Here is a 17441-nt window from a genome sequence, read left to right as displayed (position 1 = left end):
CTGATTTCCTAAATCATACGGTATCGTTGCTCTGTTGAAAGACTGAATTTTTTAGATCAGAAGAATGGCAGACACTCTTCCATTATGAATTTTTGGATAAAATTGTGCTTAAATCTATGGCACTTTAGGAATTTGTATGCCTTAGTGAATATTTGGCAGTTGTCTGAACACTCATGAATAGGTGTGAAACCAAAATGTCAGAGCACTGAATCTGGTGTTTTTATTGACAGCTCAGTTTATTATTTCATTTCTCTTGGGACCATATCAGTGAACTCACTCGGTATTTAAACTGAAGCACTAGATGGTAGAATTTGGGTCAGTTGCTGCCTGTAGGTGTTAACTTGAAACACTGTCTTCAAATAAATAACAACATTGATGACATCCTTCTATAACGGAATGGTGTTAGCGCCAGACAAGGAATATTTATCATGAAGAGAAACAGATCAGGAGCAATAATAGCAACAAGATTGTAAAGGGCTGACTTAAAGGAACACTGTCAGGTATCCTGGGACCAAATCTGAAGTCTTACTGAACTTAATACATTTCTTCCATGATTTCAGGACAACATGGCTTGAAACATTCAGTATTTACTGCCAAACGTTGTAGCACTGTGCTGCCAATGCTTAGGGTATGTCTACTGGAGCTGAAAGGTGTAATTTCAGCTTGGGCAGACATACCCTGACTAGTTCAATTTGAACTAGTGTGCTAAAAACAGAAGTGTAGCTACCATGGCACAAGCATCAGGATGGGATAGCCATCCTTAGTAAGTTTCAGAGTGGCAGTCGTGTTAGTCCGTATCAGCAAAAACAACAAGGAGTCCTTGTGGCACCTTAGAGACTAACACGTTTATTTGGGCATGAGCTTTCGTGGGCTAAAACCCACTTCATCGGATGCATGTATGCTTACTGTATTTTTCACTCCATGCATCCGATGAAGTGAGCTGTAGCCCATGGAAGCTTATGCCCAAATAAATTGGTTAATCTCTAAAGTGCCACAAGGACTCCATCCTTAGTGCAATCCCATCCGAGGCCCTAGGTGCACAGTTTGGCAGATAGCCCCTCCTGTCACCCAGGCCGCCACCACCACCACAGCTACACTTTATTTTTAGCATACTTGCTTGATCAAAATTAGCACAGGGATGTCTACATAATCTGGAAATTATACCTTCCAGCTGCTGTGTAGACATGCCCTTAGAACCAGAAAGTGGAACTAAGCAAATGTGAGACTGACTAATCTATTTCCATTGTCCAAGCTGAGTCAAGTGCAAAAAAGGTAAACAGCAAAATGGGGAAATATTAGAGTTTTACAATTCTTTCCATTTTCTTGATTTGAGGCATTGTTAGTCATGGGTAGGGATTTGCATGGTAGTATTTAACCACTACAGGTTATTTTTCTGTACGAGGTTCATAACAAGTAAAGCTATTAGTGCAGTCAACAAGCCAGGAAACTGCAAGATGATATGGGATTTGTAAAGGTAAAGATTGTAACATAAGCAACTTTGGTGGCAAATTTCTAAGTTACATATGAACAGTTTCTCCTCTAAATTATTCATAAATATCTGATAAGATGCCAGGGTACAATTTTCTGCAAATTGGATTTTTTTTTTCATCTAGGGACGCATCACTAGTAGTTTCATTTCCACTCCATGAATGTTTCTACACAAATGTCATATCTACATTTTTCTTATCACATTGGTGGCATGTAGTAAGAAGAAAAAAAGAAGGGTTTGATTGAGACTAGGTCACTTATAAATCTGAATTGGTCCCTCTGCTAAGTGCATGAAGCTTGGAAGTTAGATTTCTGGAAAACCCAAAACAGCCTATGAAATCTTCATTAGACATTGCCCTGGTGATTAAGAAGTGGAACAGGGCTAGTCTGGAGAGGCCTAGCAGTACTAATTTTTGTTTAAATGCTATACAATTTGTTCTTTGGTTTTTGTTATATGATTCTTCTACATATCAAAAACAGGAAAGAAATCAATCACAGCAGTGCTATTTGAGTCTAAGAAATAGGCGTAGTTTGTTTCTGTTTCACTGTCCAACTCAGTTTACTTAATGAATCCTCACAATGCTTGTGTGAAGTAGGTATGATCCCCATTTTACTGATAAGTTTACAAAGTAAACCTAGACCAAATCAGCCTGGTGTAAAACGTGAAATTCATCCCTATAGCAACTGATCATCAAGTTCTCACAGAGATCCTGCATTCTAAAGGAAGGGCTGCTTGGCTTGCTCGGGGGGATTCTACCACCTATCACAGCAGTATTGCTTACCGCCTTATTGGCATTGGGTAAGGGGACCCTTGCTGAAGTTATTTAACTCTGCTGTTGCCCTATGCAACTTCACCAAAAGCTGTTCAGGTCCATCCACCACTTCACTGCACAGTCTTCAGAGAAGGATCAGTGACAGAGGATGCTCACCAGAGTCTTTTCCATCTTCTGGTGATAGCCCAGCTCCAGATTCTAGCAGTGAAAAACTGAGGCTTTGGACAAGGTGATCTCTCATCCCAGTCATGTTTTGGGCAATTCTCTCTTTTCTTTTTTTTTTTTTTTGTTGACAAACAAAAGGACAAGTTTTATTCCCCCAAACTCAAAACGTAACTGCATTTTGACCAAACTGCCCAAAACAAATGTCACATAACTGAAATGAAAATGAGGCCGGGTTTATTTAGCCATTTCCCCTTGCTTACCAACACATGCTTGCAGAGAGCCCCCTCCCCAATGGAGCCTTTGTGCCAAAGTTCTGGGCCACTCTTCTCCCATTTCACCAACAGATGTCAATAACAAGCACTCTACTCTTCAGAGCTTCATTCCACAGAGCTTACATCTGGATAGCAACAGAGTCTCTTCATTGTTGGTGTGTGAAGATTAGTGGGACAAAATGGTTTGGATAAAAAAAGGATACCCCTTTGTTCAACCCTTCACCCCAAACTAGAACTAACCCTTGAGGCTGTGAAAAGTTTTGATAGCTTCCCCATGTTTTTCACTTCTGTGCACCTGTATGTATCTGGTGGCTGGTTGGGTTCAAAAGCAAGCATGTTAAAATACAGTGAGAGAAACTCATCTCACAGTAGTGCCTTTCCAGTTGGTATTAGGAAGTAAAGAAAACTCAGAGGAGACTGTCCATTAGATTTTCAGCACACTTTTGTACATACAAGAGGTTTGGAGCAGTATCCATAAATACCAAGAATTATCCATAATTTTTAGTGAGCTTCTGCACCAAATGTTGCCTTTCATTAGTGAGGATTTCAAGCCTAGATTTTCCCCATGTTCCAAGCCTACACATTAACACCAGAAACAAGAGCATGAAGGAGCTGCCTGGATTTATGAGAATATATTAGGCGATAGAACTACCCTATCACAATCACATGCTGCTCGCTGGCCACAGAGACAATACCACGGGGGCAGAATGTCATGTAAAATGTACATTATAACCCATATTTCTCAAGTCAGGTATGTGCCGTTGTGTGTATGTTCCTAGTTTATTTGTGCTGCTAGCTAGTGTGCTTCTGCCACTTAGGTATATGAATGTATACATCGTGCATGCTTTACCCTGTATTGGTAAGCACGAGAAAGACGTTGTGATGCTCCCCAGAGCTGTGAGGGATTTCACCACCCCCTGCACTTAGGATGAAGCATTCTTGCCTGATGCCTGCTGTCGCTCAGCTCCCCAAAGCCAGCAGCCTCTGACCATAGACCTCTCCCTTGTGCAGGCTAGTTACAGACACACACCAATCCCTGAACTCTTCTGCCAGCAACTCCTTCGGTAGCATCCAGTTCCTGACACTAGACAGTCACAGAAATAACCAGGTAAGCTGTATATGAAGAACCAGAGTGTACACAGCTTGACTGTCACAGCTCAGGATCAGGTCCTTTATAATGCCACAGCACTAGAATCTACTTATGATGAAAACAAATATAAGTTTATTTACAAAGATTAAGATTTGAGAGCGAGAGAGAGAGAGCACACTCAGAAAACATGTGACATATAAAACAAAAGGAATAATACACTTGCTAGAGTCTAATCTTAACTCTAACAAGCTCAAATCCCAGTCTAAAGCAATTTCTCACCTAAAGCAACCTCCCAGCATCAATAGCCCACACGTCTAGGATCCAACTTTCATGAATGCAAAAAGCTCTGTCCTTTCTGCTTCCTTAGTGAAGGATAAGAAAGGGGTCCTTTTTTCCTTCCTTCCTGTAAACCTTTGAAATGCCCCTTTTGAAATGCATCCCCCAGATAAGACTCTTCTCCCCCTTTTCTTGTTCTCCAGTGTGTTCCCCCATGTTGGTTTCACAGCTCCGTCAACCAGTTTTTCCTGTTGATTTTACATCCACATGGGGTTTCCATTGTATTGACTTTACAAAGCTTAACTTATATCAGAGCCAAAGAGAGGTGACTAGGCATGCTGTGGTCTGGCGGAAGACCTATTTATCCACTTTGCCTTGTTACAGAATTTAAAATTTAGTTTCAGTAAACACACACACAATTCCTAACATAGAGTCAGTACATACGTTTCACAATAATGTTAGTGACCAGTGTGTCATGGGCTTTCATTTGACACTTTACAAGTCACTTTTTGGATAAGTACTATACAAGCAGTGTGTTGCATGTAGTGAGTTTGTCAGGCCTAATAGGAGCTGCTGCCACAGTAGTGAACTTTTTGCCATCTGGCATCAATTAGGCCTCTGTGTCCCAAATGTATGTGAGCAACAGAGCATGCCTAACTTTGAAATCTGGTCTCATCTATGTACGCCACCATGGTACAGTTCCTCTGTCCTCCCAAAGGAGGGCTCATCAGCAGTTCCCATGCTGAAGTCTGATATGTACATTCACATGCTGCCCTACAGATTATATATAGGCATGAATTTTGACCCGTGTGTGGACCAGGCACCATCTAGCCAATACAAGTGTCTTGGTAGTTCAAAGATTAAGAGAGAATCTGAGTCTCTGAAAGTTGAACAACCCTTTGAGGTGCAGGTAGCCTTTCTTAGGGCTAAGCTCATTGTCCCACCAAAATTGTTTTTCCTAGGTGCACTAACAGGTTTAAACTATTAAATTGTAAATCTGAGCTGATGCTATTCCAGAAAAAAAGGCATCACTGATTTAGTCTTCCTCTATATAAATTCTTCCATATGGAACCTATTAATAAGTTCAAGACCAGATACACAACTATGAATGCATCAAGTTTCTTTTTATCATAAAGCCCTTGAGAGCAATTTAGTTTTTAAATGTGGTTTTGGCAATGGTCTTATCTTTAATAGTTACATTGCAAGAGATGCTGCAATACACTTCTCTTTTCAGGATATATAATCAGTCTGCTTAGGCTACTATGTAAACAAAATATTGTCCCACAGAAACTGTTGCAGGAAGATTACACCAAAAAGCTCCAGACCTGTGGTAATCTGCAATAAAATGTGGACATCTAAAGTAGCGTCTATTATTATGTAGCGATGGAATTAAGAACCAGTGTTCAGTTGTACCTACAGAAAAGAACTTTAATCTTGCAGACTACATGTCTATATACTGCAGCTACTTACAAATCAAGTTGATGTAGGAAGTCTACTGCAGTCTTACAAAATACTTCTTTTGCAAGGGGAGTAAAACTTGTAGATTCATTCCCACACTACCTACTCACTGAAGTCTCCAGCTATTGACATTAATACTACTGACTTGCAAGTTAAACCCAGTGGGTAAAATAACTTCACTGGAGCATTTTCTTTTTGGCATCATTCTAGTTCACTGTCAATTATGATGACATTTGTTTGGTTTTGTTTCAGTTCACACCATTAAATGAAAAACTGCTATAAAATATCTGCTAAATAGCTAAGTGAATGCGAAAAAGCTGTTATTTCCTCTCATCTTCACAGAATCTTAAAAGCTCCAACACCAGAAGGTAAATAATGAGTCCATATTCTGGAGGGCTCAGCTCATCATATTTTTACCACTTGGGGTTGAAAATACTGAAGTTGTATTTTGCTTGCTCTGACGAGCCACTTCTGCCATACCAAATTGTTGTGTAGCAAGGCCTCATGGTAGCATCTCCCTGGTGCAGCTGTACAGTCATGTTTTAGAATTAAAACAAGCATGTCACACTTTAATAAAACTACTTAATAATATGGTAATTTTTGTCCACCAGTTCTAATAAAACAACTCATTCAGTTTCTGCTCCCTGATTATTATGACCAATATGCAATGTGATTAATCACTAGAGATTGTGAGCACATGACAACCCCCAAACCAAAGATTTTTCCATTTTCAGCAACTGAAAGCCAAAAGATTTCAGCTGATTGGGAAAAACAAAACAAAAAATTGTTTTTGACAAAGACATTTCCCACAGAAATGTCCCTTTTGATGAAAGCCTTTTTTCACTAAAAAGTGTTTTGAATAAAAAATACTGACCACCTCTACTAATTACATATCATGAATGGTTAATGGGAACAGTTTAGTAACCTTATGATTAATCCTCCAAAACATACATCCTCTCGAACAACCATCATTTCAAGGAACATCACCCATTACAGTCCCAAAGTTAACTATGTTCCACATAAATTTGGAATCCCCACCACTTATTGTTGAAAGTTATTTACATCAGAAGAGAAGAATTATGAAACTGAAGTTCTAGAGAGGTTTATTTACATCAAAGGAAGGAAACAGACTAGACCAGTGGTTCCCAAACTAGGGGTGCCGTTTGTCCAGGGAAAGCCCCTGGCGAGCCGGGCTCATTTGTTTACCTGCCACGCCTGCAGGTTCGGCCGATCGCAGCTCCCAGTGGCCGCAGTTCGCCGCTCCAGGCCAATGGGGCCTGCGGAAAGCAGCAGCCAGCATGTCCCTCGGCCCGCACCACTTCCTGCAGCTCCCATTGGCCAAGAGCGGCGAACCACGGCCACTGGGAGTTGTGATCAGCCGAACCTGCGGACGCGGCAGGTAAACAAAACGGCTCGGCTCACCAGGGGCTTTCCCTGAACAAGTGGTGCCCCTAGTTTGGGAACCACTGGACTAGACAATAGTCAAACTTTTGGGGTCTATTAAATTTCAGTGGCTTTGGTTGAATTTCACTTTCAATTTTGTGGAGTTGTTCAGAGTTAATCTCTGAGAATGCAAACGTCATACAGATGGACTCTAAATACCAGTTTGAATGAATTTATCCCCTAAATATCAAAACTGCGTAGCAGTGCACATGTGAACAGTTGGTCTGCAGTTAAAATGAAATGTATAGCTCTCCCAGGTTCTCAGTGTCCCGCGAGCTTTGAATTAACTATAAAAAAAAACTCTGCTTCTTCTATAAGGTTGCATGGCCAAGTGGCTATTATCTATGTAGACTATACACTACCCAGAATATAAACTCAGCTATGTATAAGTGTTACAGCTAATTCTGCCACAGCAGGTTTGGGATTAACCCAGGTAATGTTACTCTTCCAAAGGAGTATGTTCCAAATCAGTTACCTTGTGCTCCCTTCAGGTTCTCTTTCAGAAGAAAACGCTAACTGGAGGGTGTAAATGTTGAGCTACAAAGCTAGTAACATCAGCCCATGATTCACATCTTTGGATGGAATTCTTTCCTTCCTCTGCAGTGGGGGGACAGATGGGTGTTTTCAGATGACAAGAGGAAACAGTGGGAAAACTCAGTCATGTGCATTCCCAAAGCATGTCACAGTTAAATAGACCTCAGAGGCAGGGCCATACTGCAGTGAGAGTCATGAAGCTACCTACATTCACTTTTACATTTCTCCCCAGACAGATTTATTGTGGGCGGGGAAGAATTGAGAGGGGATTTTTTGTTTTCTGTTAATGTTTTTAAGACAAGGAAATGACTTAATGTGTTTTCTACTGTGGAAAAACATGAATCTGGAGTCATTTACAATATCACAGCAGAGGAAACTGGGGAGGTCTCAGCTGAGTCAGAACAACTTCCATCCATTAATGACCACCCCCTCAAAAAATCCCCTGCATCTCATGGGACCTGATTTGGTGGTATGCTGAGCACCCTGAGCTCTTACGGAAGTCAATGGAGGGTGCTCTGGACACCACAGACTCAAGCCCCAAATGTGACAGATAAAAGGCTTAGATTTAAGTGGCAATAAATACATAGCTGAAGCTCTCTCACTCATTATTTCTTCCCCCCTGTGGATGTTTGATTTCCCATCCTGAACAGAATGCCTAGAGAGTACATCAGAGAGACAAGTCATCACATTCCTAGATTTATTTAATATCCATTTCTCCTGCTGAAGAGGGATTTTGAAAATTAAGCTTTCCCAGAGATTGTTTTAAAAATAAATATTTGTCATCAAAGACGGGTCCCTGTCTTTTTAGGGTGATGACACAGCTGTAATTGTAGTTTCAGTAAGCGGAATTTGTAAGCGGAATTACTGGCAATAGTCTCAGGATTTTTTTCAGAGTCTTTAAACATTCATCCTAAAGTGACAAGGAAATCAGCTGACTGGAACATGGGCAGAGACCTCTGGAGCTGTATTACTAAAAAACCTTGAAATAATATCGTAATGCATATTTATAGTATGGCAAAGGCTAGGTAGATTGTGGCTGGGGACATGGTAATGCTTACAGGAAGGCCAGGGAAGCTTCATAATCTCCCAGCAACGGCCAATACAGAATGCCACTCATTGACTATGAAAGAGAGAGCGGGAATCTTAGCTGTTTGCTCTGTTACAGGGGATTCCAGATGAAGAATGGGAAGTGGAACTCTTGCCGTAGGGTTGGTGATGTGACTGACAAATAAAACCCTTTATCATACAAGTTCAATTGCCAGAAATAAACCACACCCAGAGCCTACTCGGCTCTCCCCAGACTGCAGAGAAGGCAAATCCCTGCCCAGACACTAATGCAATCTAAAGAAAAAACTGGGGAGAAAGACATACAGCATACAAGCAGAATATCGAATTTGGCCAAGTCTTGGTAATAAAGTTAGTGGGTATTTTTACTCATTCAATTAGGCTGAGAATGAGTAAAGTTCTATTCAAGAACTCCCCAAGCTAGTCAGTATAAGTTAAGTGGTTTTTCTTGAGGCATTATGGCCAATGTGCATCTTCAGGAGACACTGAGATGTGGCCCACAGTATAAATTTGAGGAGCCTTAGGGCTTCTTTAGCTTATGGTCAACTGCCAACAGCCCGGAGCATTTCTGCAGCCAAGAAGAGTTAGAGTGCAGATCTTTGAAAGGGATAGAAACCCCCATGTCTCACGGCATAAACCAACCTGCAATAACTTGAGGTCAGCAGCTTTCCCTGCAGGCAGGTTATTCCCTAACTGCCTGTTCCATCATTTCTTGCCCTTCCTCTAAGAATTTGGTACAGGCCACTGTTGGAGATAAACTGGAATAGCTGGAACAGGGATCTGATGCAGTCTGGCAATTCTAGTGTTCCTAAGAACTAATTTCAATAACACGGAAAATGGGGATAGCTATAGCAGACTTCTCAACTTTGCTATAGCCTTCTACTATGGCAAAGATAATACCGTGCACTTTTATATAAAACACTGTCACAGAAGGGTCTCAAACAGGATATCTGCTAATTACACCTCAAAAACGTCTGTGAAATAATTATTATACTAATTTCACAAACAGGAATACTGAGACAACACTTGCCACATTGCAAATCAACTGCAGAGCTATTAACAAAACCCCAGGGCCCTGGCTGCAGGTACCCAACTCTAATCACTATTCCTAGTTCACATGTTCCTTGTTTATTTTGTAATCAGTAGGGGAAGGTTTTAACTGTGCTCACAGGACAGAATTCATCCTAATTCAGAGACCATTGTATCACTTCAAGCCTTCATGTGTGGCTGAAATGGTGCAGACAGTCTTGTACAGATTCATGTGCCTTGAAATGAACTTCATTTATTGAAAGTGCAAATCCTTTGGGGGGGGGGGGGGAGGAGAAGAAATAATAATTAACATGTTTCAAAACCCTCCTTTGCTTTCTTCTCATATCTCTTTTTATCACTGACTGTGGGGGCTGTATTTAAAGGGAGTCATTTTCAATCCATATTTAAACAAAGAGAAAGTTTATTCCTGTGGTTCAACCAAAAATTACCTGTAGCCAAGCTGCAACGAGGCATGGACTCCAGAGCTGAAGTGCAGATGTTTTTTCACAAGGTGATGTCAGTTTCCTGTGACTCTTAAGAAAGCCTAAAATAAAGGGGGAGTTTGCTTTTGCTAGTCCTATGTACTAAAAGTCACGTGCAAACATAAAAGCTTGGCAATTCTACAAAGACATGATGGGTGGTCCTGATGTATTACAGGATGTCAGGCAACTCAGACTGCAGAAGAGTGAGGTGAAATAAAGAATATCAACTGCAATACAAAGCAGTGACTCGGACTGCACGTGACACAGGTTCACAGCTGTGGTATGATCAGGTTACAGAACTGAGAAATGAAAATAATTGCAGCTTCCCACAAGACTGGCAAGCTAAACCCAGCACAGGAATGAGGTTGATCACCCACAAAGGAAAATCAAGATGAAATGTCTTAGTTTGAGAGGAAGATAATCAGATTTGTGTGTTATTTGGCCCACTTTGTGTCATTTAGTGGGAGTGTTAGTACTACCGTGTCTCAAACATCAAGATATTTTTGAATTCAGACAGAGTTAGAGCATCTCAGATACTGAGGGCTAGATTCACAGAGGCACTCAGGAGATGCCACACTGAACACCACAACGGCTAACTTTTAGGTGCTTAGAAAAAAAATCACCAATATTTGCAAGGCAACTTGGGAAAGACAAAAAGAAAAAGAGTACTTGTGGCACCTTAGAGACTAACAAATTTATTTGAGCATAAGCTTTCGTGAGCTACAGCTCACTTCATCGGATGCATGCAGTGGAAAATACAGTGGGGAAATTTTATATATACAGAGAACATGAAACAATGGGTGTTACCATGTTTCAGAGTAGCAGCTATTCTTTTGCTTAGAAACTGTCCGGTTTGGCCAATGTACATGGCAGAGGGGCATTGCTGGCACATGATGGCATATATCACATTGATAGATGTGCAGGTGAACGAGTCTCTGATGGGGTGGCTAATGTGATTAGGTCCTATGATGGTGTCACTTGAATAAATATGTGGACAGAGTTGGCATACACACTGTAACGAGAGTGATCAGGTAAGGTGAGCTATTACCAGCAGGAGAGAAAAAAACCCTTTTGTAGTGATAATTAAGGTGGGCCATTTCCACAAAGTAAAACTATTTCCCCATGTTTATTTTCCCCCCCTACTGTTCCTCAGACATTCTTGTCAACTGCTGGAAATGGCCCACCTTTATTATCACTACAAAAGATTTTTTTTCTCTCTTGTTGGTAATAGCTCACCTTACCTGATCACTCTCGTTACAGTGTATATGATAACACCTATTGTTTCATGTTCTCTGTGTATATAAAATCTCCCCACTGTATTTTCTACTGCATGCATCCGATGAAGTGAGCTGTAGCTCACGAAAGCTTATGCTCAAATAAATTTGTTAGTCTCTAAGGTGCCACAAGTACTCCTTTTCTTTTTCCTCCTCCCTACCATTGTGTGTGGCTTAGGCAGCCTCTGAGCACACCTACCTGATCAGGCCCTGCAGGCAAGATAGGTGGACAAGCACCTAGCTTCCCCTGCTTTGTGAATTGCACTGGGGCTTAGGCATCCAGGCACCTAGAGGGAGGCAGCAGTCAGCATGCCCAGAGGAAGAAACTTAGGTGCCTCGAAAAGTTTTACAGCAGAAACGTAGGTGAGTGAATTTAAGCACCTATAACGTTGGCTGCAGCCAAGCAGAGGTTTTGTGGATTACAAGTAGCACCTAAACTGGTAGTTAGGCTGTAGCAGGGTGGACACCAGCTCCTGCCTGGAGGGGCTTAAACTAGCCTAGGAGAGGGCTGTGGCTGGGGGCAGGTATCTCCCAGGCTGATTGCAGCAGGAGGCACTGCAGGGGTGAGTCCACACTCTGACATTGGCACCTAAATCCCTTTGTGAATCTAGCCCAGAGTTCATATTAAAGAGTCTGTACTCCCCTTTGCACTACCACAGATTTTGCCAAACAAGACCAAAAATATGAAATTCAACCCTAAACATTATTTTCATCTAAAGACAGCAAAACAGCAGGCTCAGCTGTGGCCATGCCCCAATCAGGGCTCAGCTGGCCCTTATAAGAGGGCAGTGGGTCAGGAGTAGAGTGTCTCCTCTAGCTGTGGAGGGAGATGGGCCTGGCTGCTGGGGAGTGTACTGGGTACCTGAGGTGAAGCAGGGCTGGGAGGCTCCTGACTGGAAAAGCCCCAGGCTGCAGGCCTGGCAGATGGCCTAAGACAGGGTACTGGGGTTGCAACAGGCCAGCCCACAGGTAGGCAGAAGCAGCAGGTCCAAACCCCCCTTGCCTGTGAGGATTGGCTTATACACTGCAGTCTGCCCCAGTGTGGGGCGCTCAATGGTGACTGGCAGTAGCCAAAGACTGAGGTGAGGTAGAGATAGTGGGTGGAGGGTTCCCTGAGGAGGGGAGACGCTGAGACTGTGGGGGTACTGCCAGGGGCAGCACCCTGAGGAAAAGGGAGCACTGGGGTCTGGGAGGGACATGGGGGGGGGGGGCAGTGGCAAGCGGGACACCAGCCTGCAGAGGGTGCTCTGGAGGCTGGAAGAGCTAATTCCCTGAGAGACCAGCAGGAGGCACTGCAGGGGTGAGTCCACACTCTGACATTGGCACCTAAATCCCTTTGTGAATCTAGCCCAGAGTTCATATTAAGGAGTCTGTACTCCCCTTTGCACTACCACAGATTTTGCCAAACAAGACCAAAAATATGAAATTCAACCCTAAACATTATTTTCATCTAAAGACAGTAAAACATTTCACTTGGAGTTTCAAGAGGCCCAGAAAGCTGCAGAAATTTAGTACATTTTGTTCCCTGAAAAAAATGAAGTTTAGTTTCAGATTTCACTGAAAAAGCTTCACACAGATAATTTACTACTTTGCTATTTTCACTCATTCTTACTACATAAATACTGTCTTTGAAAACAAGTCCAAAAAGTCACCTTGACCTTCCACTATTCCCTCCCTCCACTTAAGAGTAGTGTGGGCTACTTCAAAAGATGGTGTTTGTCATTCAAAAGCAAGTATCCCTGGAGTTTGTCAATCAGTCAAACATTCATACAGATTGCAAGTCTCCATGCCCTGTAATACAGTGCCTTTAATGATGCTTAATGTAAAATGTATGAACTGTTTTAAAAATGCAGCATATCTGGATATGACGCACTTGGCAGATTTCATTTGGGAGAACTAAGCAACAGCCATTTTTAAAGTATGCTGTTATAAAATCTAGAGCAGTGCCACTGAAGCATGGAGAATTGAGAGATTAGAATCAGGCACTTAGCTTTTTATATAATTCCATGAATTTGTCTTTTCAAACCTGCTAGGTCCATACACCTTAGCCTTGGTGTAAGCAGGTGCTGAATCTTTGTACACTACCAGAACTAGATGTGGGTCTGGGTCCAAATACCTCCAAAATCTAGTAAGATTAAATCTTAAACCTGGATTGTGAAGTTTAGGCTATGTCTAAAATGACCATGTTGCCACTGAAGATAGCAAGTGTGAAGTTAGAGTAGCAGTTTACTAGAGCTTCATGGCATTTTTCATCCCCCAAATTTTCCTTTTGTAAAGTGTGGTTTTGTCAAAAACCTCTGCAGAGAAAGTGTAGATTTCAAAGAAATTTTGAATGGTGTATTCAAAATAAAGTTTTCCTTAAAGTCAACATTTCAAAATGACAAGTGTTTCAACATGTCTAATTGTTCGTTCTAATTGAAAAAGCCATTTAGAAGTTTGAAGTCTAACCTGTTTGGATTTTTTTTTTTTTTTGACAGTGACTTTTCTGATTTAGAATGGAAAGTAATTTTGAAGCATTGAAGTTTCCCACATAGGGAAGATTCCCCCCACCCCATGCACACCCTAACAGCTATACAATTTACTAACAAGAATGCGAGCAGACCAGTGATGAATGAACAGGAGTGACAGAAAGTTCTATCAAGTCATATTCTACATTGCAGGTCTTGACATTTTGCAGTACGTTCTAAACATACTCAACAAGAACAACTAACATGAGCTTTAAGAAGTTGATACAGTTATGTTGAAGGAGAGGTGATGTATCAATGCTTAACAAGCAGAAGCTAGGCAGAAATTAATAGCCTATGGTTCCCATTCAATGTTTCCTGCCTCCCACATCCCATGCCCATCTCTGAGGCCTTGTCTACACTACTTGGGTAAGTCAACCTAAGTTATGTTACTCCAGCTACATGAATAAAGCTACATGAATGTCTGCACCACACTGCATTGATGGGAGATGCTCTCCTGTTGACTTATCTTACTCTTCTTGTTCTGGTGGAGTACCAGAGTCAACAGGAGAGCGCTTTGCAGACAATTTAGCGGGTCTTCACTAGACCTGCTAAATCGACCCCCCACTGCATCAATTGCAGCACTGTTGATCCCTGGTCAGTGTAGACATGGCCTGAATCATCACACCCCTTTCTCTTGGAATAAGATCAGTCCCTGCTGCATTGCCAGAAAGTGCCAAGCCCCAATACAAAGTAGAGAGCAAAAATACCATTCAACACACATTCAGTGTACCAAAGAAATTGTTGTGGAAATAAACTTCATATTTATATTAGTCACTAACAAATTAACTGTCATTGGGTATAGCCCAAAAAACTCTGGTTAGGTCTCTCTCTCTTTCCAATCCAAGAGGAATTTGTTCACCTCTAAGTACATACAATTCATTTTGTGTTTCATTCCTGCTATATTTGTTTGGGGCTCATTCTCGCTCCTTCCCCCTACCCCCTCACACGTTGGCTCATACTTCAACAGCAACTCTACAGAGCTTCACAACATCGAAACACATTTTCAAAAGCTACTTAAGATTGCAGTTCTAATATGTAGAGTCAGATGCATTATCTGGTGCATGTCCTCTGCTGACTGTTAGCCAACCTCTCTGGAGCCTTTTTAAAAAAAAAAAAAATTGGCACCACTTCAGCTATCCTCCAGTCATCTGGTACAGAGGCTGATTTAAGTGATAGTAGTTCTGCAGTTTCATCTTGGAGTTCCTTCAGAACTCTTGGGTGAACACCAATCCAGTCTTGTCTTATTGCTGTTTATCAATTTGTTCCAAAATCTTCTCTATTGACTCTTCAATCTGGGACAGTTCTTCAGATTTGTCACCTAAAAAAAATTGCTTGGGTGTGGGAATCTCCCTCACATCCTCTATAGTGAAGACCAATGCAAATAGTTAATTTAGCTTCTCTGCGATGGCTTTGTCTTCCTGGAGTGCTCCTTCAGCATCTCAATTGTCCAGGGGCTTCACTGATTGTTTGGTAGACTTCCTGATTCTGATGTACTTAATTTTTTTTCATGTCAGTTTGTGTCTTTTTGCTAGTTGCTCTTCAAATTTTTTTTTGGCCTTCTTCAAATTCTTTTTTGGCCTGCTTAATTATACTTTTACACTTGACTTGCCAGATTTTCCGCTCCTTTCTGTTTTCCTCAGTAGGATTTAACTTCCAATTTTTAAAGGATGCCTTTTTGCCTCTATTATTTAGCCAGGGTGGCATTTTTTGGTCCTCTTACTATGGTGTGTGTGTTTTGTTTTTGTTTTTTAATTTGGGGTATACATTTAACTTGTTTTTAATGGTGTTCTTAAAAAGTTTCCATGCAGCTTGCAGGCATTTCACTCTTGTGACTGTTACATTTAACTAGCTTCCTCATTTTTGTGAAGTTCCCCTTTCTAAAGGTAAATGCTACGATGGTGGGCTTCTTTGGTATTTCCCCACTACAAGGATGTTAAATTTAATGATATTATGGTCATTATTACTGAATGGTTCAGCTATATTCACCTCTTGGAGCAGGTCCTGTGCTCCACTTAGGACTAAACCAAGAACTGTCTCTCCCCTTGTGGGTTCCAGGACTAGCTGCTACAAGCAGTCATCATTAATGGTGTCTAGAAATTCATCTCTGCATCCTATCCTGAGGAGACATGTACCCAGTCAACATGGGGATAGTTGAAATCCCCCCATTATTATTGAGGTTTTCTATTTTTATAGCATCTCTATAGCTTTTCAGTCACTATCACTGTCAGGTAGTATATTCCTACTGCCATGCTCTGATTATGGATAGCAATTCCATGCTTGAATAGAGATTCTATGGTATAGTTTGATTCATTAAGATTTTTACTATATTTGACTCTATGCTTGCTTTCACATATAGTGCCACTCCCCCACCAGCATGACCTACTGTCTTTCCTATATAAATTATGTACCCTGATATTACTGGCAATCAACACGATATCTGCAAATATGAGGTGGTTTAACTGGTCTGTGACACTGATGCCACCCTTCCAGTTCATCCGCCTCATTAATTAGCTGAAAACACTATGAAACTACAGAAAATGCTGTGAGAACTCGACACAAAAAGCAGCCAAGTTGGATTGAAAATGAACCGCTCTAAAATGCAATGTATGCAGTCTGATGCCTTGCCAAAAGCACAAATAATAGTCAAGGGAGAACAAAAAAGTTGAACAATATGTCTATTTGGGCCAAGAAATTAACATATGCCACGATCAGGAAGGCAAACTGTCATGAAGAAAGCAAGCTGGTTGGCACACATTCAATTCTATCAAGGATGTCCTCCAAGGAAAAATCAACAAGGCAACATGCACTAGCCTCTTCAACTCAACAGTACTGCCAGCTATGTTGTACAGCAGCAAAACATGGGCGCTTACAAAGATAGAGGAGCAACAACTGTCTGTTACGGAGAGGGCAATGAAAAGAAGAATTCTGGGGATTTCAATCCGTGACCAAGTCCCCAATGAAGTGATCAGAGAGCAGAGTGCAGCGTAGCACATGGTTGTTGAAAGCAGGTACAGTAAAATGTGATGGGCCGGGCATATAGCTAGTCCCACTGACAATTGATGGACTACAGCTGTCGCTGACTGGTTCAGTTCTCATGGGAACTGAAATGACCCCTTGGCTGACCTCCAAAGAGATGAAAAGATTTTATGAAAGGGCATGGCCACACATGGAAAAGGAAGGCCAGGATAAGAGACGAATGGAAGACATGTTGTGATTGGCGCAATCTATATGAGGGCTGAAGGACCGATCGATCAAGGTGATATTGATTGTCATCATTCCACCAAGTTTCTTTGATGCTTATTATATCAATATCCTCATTTAATACCTGATGCTCAACTTCACCCGTCTAAGTATTTAGACTTCTGGCATTTGTCTACAAGTACTTATAAAATTTGTCACTTTTCAGTTGTCTGCCTTCACTCTCACTGCATTCCTGGACTATACAAAGGCCACAATGGGAAGAATAGCTGTCTGAGCAACAGACCATTGTCTACTGGTTGCTACGTAGACTGCCTTGTCCTGCTGCCTCACCCGACCTTGTCCCCCCAACCCACTGACTCAGTCCCTTGGATTAGATCTTCCTGA

At 41.6% G+C, this 17441-nt stretch overlaps 2 long non-coding RNA genes across 2 annotated transcripts in view; one reads left to right on the top strand and one right to left on the bottom strand.

The window, feature by feature from the left end:
- The window catches only part of LOC122461430, a 40808-nt gene that overhangs the window by 8075 nt on the left and 15292 nt on the right, over positions 1-17441 (bottom strand). The window lies entirely within an intron of this gene.
- Positions 768-10836, top strand: LOC122461431. Its single transcript, XR_006283316.1, has 3 exons — positions 768-896; positions 4386-4389; positions 10825-10836. It is a non-coding gene; the product is annotated as an uncharacterized LOC122461431 (long non-coding RNA).

This window comes from Chelonia mydas, chromosome 8, assembly GCF_015237465.2.
Source record: "Chelonia mydas isolate rCheMyd1 chromosome 8, rCheMyd1.pri.v2, whole genome shotgun sequence".
In the NCBI taxonomy this organism is placed as follows: domain Eukaryota; kingdom Metazoa; phylum Chordata; order Testudines; family Cheloniidae; genus Chelonia; species Chelonia mydas.
The sequence above is the reverse complement of the archived record's forward strand: the minus strand, read 5'-3'. Positions and strand labels throughout refer to the sequence as shown.